We start from the raw sequence: 4774 nt of genomic DNA on the forward strand, positions 1-4774 counted from the left end.
GCACTGATGGGGCGAGGGGCAGGGTGGGAGGGACTAGGGCTTGAAGGACAGGATGGGGGGTCAGCTGGGTACAGGAGGGACCCACTGGCCACAGCAAGCTAGGGCTGCCTCTGGGGTCCTGGGGCAGCCTCCCTTCTGTAATGACTGAATTCCATCCTGTTATGGCAGGTGAGAGGAAAAGGGAGGGTACCCCAAAAAAGCTGGGGTTGGGGCAGGAGCCATGCTGCACCAGAGGACATCACAGCTGCCTCTGGGTCCAGCTCCTGCTACAGCGTGTAAACAGACATTTCATTTGTGGTGGTTCTGATTGTCCTGGGTTTTGACTTGGATCCAAACAGGAGTGACACAGCCTTTTACACAAGTAGCCCTTCTAAGCTGCTTTGATGCTCGTCTGCCAGTAGATGGGACACATGGCCTGATGGGCTTGTCCCTGGAATGAATGGGAATTAAGTTAAATGAGCTGTGATTATCTTATAGATGCACGTTTTCCAGCAATGTCCTGGGAAAAGGGTTAGTACATTGTGTCCTGCATACTTCAGAGGTACATGAAGTGCAACCATCAGTATGAATGTCTATAGGATCCCAGACCAACATGCTTTCTGCTGAGAGAAATGCAACTTTTTACAGCCTTGAAGCCATTTCAGAGCTGTTAGGTTCAAATGGTTACCTGTGAATAAGGCCATCAAAGATACAAATGTAGGAAAAACACTCCAATTTTAACAGCTCTTCATCCCGTTGTTACTTCATCAATCATTCTACACAGGAAGACTTTGCACTCACTGTTACTAGAACACCTAAATTTACTACATGTGTGGGGAGGGGGGATATTTATTTTGTTAACTTGCTACCAGCTTGTGTACTGTCAATCCATTCTTCCCATCTGTATAGTCTTTTATACCGTTTCAGAGGAAGTATATCATCAACAGGAAAAACAAGTAGAAAATATAAATAATGCCAGCTGTGTTTCATGGGGGGCGGGGGGGATCAATATTTACTCCAGTCTAATTCAACCCCAAATTTAAGACACCCCCCAATTATTAGATTCTACATATGGGGTGAAGTAGCTGGAAGAGGTCAGGTGGCTGCCTTGCCCTGTGTTCCCCCACTTCTTCCTGCAGTCTTCTTGCCCCCTGCCACCAGCACCCGTCCACCCCAGCTCTCTATAGCCTCTGCCCTTCCCCTCAGACTCTACCCCTGAATCCCCACAATCTCTGTCCCTTCCTCCCCCCGACCCCTGCTCCTTACGCTTCTTCTTTTCCCCACTCACCCTTGTCTTTACTGTCAGAGGCTTCTGGGCCTCTGTTAGCTACTGTAGCGCAGCACATGGAAAAGCAGTCCCTGCTAGTCATGCAGAGTATCAGTACTGCTGATAGTCTGGGCAAGGGACACAGTTTCCCAGTGATTCGTGCCCAAGAAGGAATGCAGCCCAAGCAAGAGCCAAGCTGTGCCCAACACTAAAGGGGACAAAGGAGGCAAAAACTGCAGAGGGCAAAAGGAAGTGCGGGCAACAACCTGCTGTGGATCTGACTCTGGCCCCAGCCTGGGCTCCGGGCCAGAGTCAGTGTTGGAGCCCCAGCAGACACTTGCCCTACCCCCTCCACATTGTATGTGAGTCTAAGACAAGCCCCCTTCCCATGCTGATTAAGGGAAAGATCTTGTCTTAGATTTTAGTAAATACAGTAGTTATTGCCACTGCTAATTTCTTAATGAAGCATTAAAAAATGTGGGAATTTTTCTTACCACAAATCATGACAACAGCAACACAGCATTAGCCTATTAAAAATTCAGTGTAAAATTAAAGATTCTTGCTATTAAATGATATATATAGATATATATATCTATATATATATTTCTTACCTTGCCTACATTGTGTCTTCCAGTTTTTGCAGTCACTTGTATTTGATTCTTGTACTGAGTATTTAGATTGCTCTCTCCGTTCATACATTTCTCTGTGCATGTCCTTTCAAAGTACCTGATGAAGTGAACTTTGCTTACAAAAGCTTATGCTGTGTATTTCTTATGCTATATGTCTCTGATTTAGTCATGCTATAAGATGCATCTACCCCACCTTCTTCCTGACTTCAGATGAACATGCTAAATAACTACCTCTTTCTTCCAGTTCTTGTGCCAGCACATCCAGAAGCCCATTTACCAGAAAAGACATGGAGTAGAGAGAAACTGAGTAAATGTTAAGTCAAGTAGGAATCAAGCACAAATCCAGCTTGTATTTTGGTTATTTTGGAGAGGCAATGGTTGAGCATAATAATCATGCAACATTTGGCAGTGTGTAGACAAGAAAGAAGACACCTAAAAAGGTAATCAGTTTCTCTGACTACTCTTTAGGTATAATGGTACATGGGAACACAGATGACTCTAGGATTTTGAAAGGGGGGTGCAGATGGTGTAGTTCACCATCACATATAAATACAGCACGTATTTTTTTCCAGTTAGAAAGAAACTAGAACCTTTACCAATATGCTAGGGGCTAGGATTACATTATTCAGTTTAAGATCGTAGTGAAAACAAATATATCTTTACTGGAACGTGCATTAATTTGCTATGTCATATCTTGTGTATAAAAAAGACCACAACTGTGACCCCACTGGGGAAAGGTGTGCAATGGCCCACGTGTCTGCCTGCATCACCCCTCTATGGGAGGTGTCCTTCGTTTATCTTTTCCTCTTGGGTCTTAGGAATGTTTACCCAAAAAGAGGAGGAAACAAAGTCCATCTTCGTTCAAACCTGAAAAGGGAGGCTCCAATAATGTAGGATCTCCTGACCTTTGGGAGATTCTCCTAGGTGTGTTTCCTGGGGCTCCACCCCTCCCCACCCCATACCCCTTCCATATGCCAAATGTGATGTTAAATGAGTGGTCTTCTCAACATGAGATTAGTTGTGTACCCTGTGGCCATCAGTCAGCAGTCATATGTACTGTCAAAAATCTCATGAGGTCCAATAAGGAACAGTGCAAATTTCTGCACTTAAGACAGATCAGTCCCATGCACCGGTACATGCCAGTGACCAAGTGGCTAAGTAGCAGCTTGGCAGAAAACAACCCAGGGGTTACAATGGATAATAAGCTGAATGAGACAACAGTGTTCACTTATTGCAAAGAAGGCTAATGGTATATGGAGCTGCATTAGTAGGAGCATTGCCAGCAGAATGAGGGAGTTGATTATTCCACTCTATTTGGCACTAGTGAGGCCACATCTGGAGTACTGTCTCCAGTCTTGGGTCCCTCATTACAGAAAGGATGTAGAAAAATTGGAGAGAGTCCACTGGAGGGCAACATAAATGGTTAGGGGGCTGGGGCACATGACTTATGAGGAGAGGCTGAGAGAACTGGGCTTTTTTAGTCTGGAGAAGAGAAGACTGAGGGAGAATTTAATAGCAACCTTCAACTACCTGAAGTGTGTGCGTGTGTGTGGGTGGGTGGGGGGTTATAAAAAGGATGAAGCTAGACTAGTCACAGAGGTGGTAGATGGTGGAACAAGGAGCTATGGTCTCAAATTGCAGCAAGGGAAGTTTAGGTTAGGAAAAACTCTCACTGGAAGAGTGGTGAAGCACTGGAACAGCTTACCCAGAGGGTATGGAATCTCCATCCTTGGAAGTGTTGAAGACCAAGCTAGACAGTCTTGGCTGGGATGATATGATTGGGGATGGTCCAAATTTGATCAGGGGGTTGGACTTGAGGACCTCCTGAGGTTCCTTCCATCCCTAATTTTCTATTATTTTATCTATAGGATAAACCACAGCAGCATGAACATGTTCTGAGCTTGAATATAATGGCCCTGGAATTATATCCTCCCAAGGGACCTAATTGATGCCAACTGTGGATGCATTATGATCTAATTCTTGAGATACTGTAATACTTTGAGATATTGTAATAACTGATGATTCTGTTATTTCTTTGTCATATTAAGTAGCAGAACAATCATTATTGGGATGCTAGTCATGTAGGTCTATGTTAAAGGGGCACTGGGCAAAATTGATTAATTAATGTAAATAGTGGGCAGTTGAATCAAGAAAAAAAGGCTTTAACCCATAAGCAACAGCCTAATGTGCTGTGGTGGTATGGGAGCTAAGGCACAAAGTTGACATCCTAGAAGATGCAAATTCAAGGCCAAGACAGAAGTGCTCATGGTGCAACCTGTCAGATTCCAGTGAAATCTCTGAATTCTGCTAAATACCTTGTGTAACAGCGCAGGGTCCTAGGGGCGGCCATGAACTCCCCCAGCACCTCCTACCATGCCAATGTGATAGTAGAAGCACCCTCACATCTTGCCCGCCACGTCTTTGATGTTGACAATGTATAAGGGAAGCTGCCCTTAGTCCTCTCTGACATGGTCTGATGCATCTCAGTCTTTGTTCTATCTTGGGTGACTCGGTGCACCACAGCCTTATGGGCTACGCGTGGCTCCATCCACCCCTGTACCACCCCCCAAGCCTTGCAGATGTACCGGATGCTGTTTGGTCAATTTCCCTTTCCACGCCCCACGGACGCTCTCTGGCTTACCTCACAGCCTGCGCCCCACTGGCGCTCTCTGGCTTGTCCCCGCTCTGGGGCTTCTCACAACTGCCCGCTCTGGGGCTTCTCACAACTGTCTGCTCTGGGGCTTCTCGCCTTAGGGCTCAGGTGGCCTCGGCCTTACCTGGTCCCCTCCCAATCCTCTGCCCTTCTTCTCAGGGCTGGGGTCAATACACCCCTGAATGTTGTGCCCTCTCTGGCACCAGGGTCCCCATGCTACCGTGGAGCCCTTATGAGGCCTCCTCC

General features: G+C 46.1%; 1 pseudogene; it reads right to left on the reverse strand.

Moving 5' to 3' along the window:
- Positions 1 to 3717: 3717 nt before the first annotated feature.
- The window catches only part of LOC109293908, a 7300-nt pseudogene continuing 6243 nt past the window's right edge, over positions 3718 to 4774 (reverse strand).

The sequence above is a fragment of the Gavialis gangeticus genome, unplaced genomic scaffold (genome assembly GCF_001723915.1).
Source record: "Gavialis gangeticus isolate Ggan-Ray unplaced genomic scaffold, GavGan_comp1, whole genome shotgun sequence".
NCBI classification, from domain to species: domain Eukaryota; kingdom Metazoa; phylum Chordata; order Crocodylia; family Gavialidae; genus Gavialis; species Gavialis gangeticus.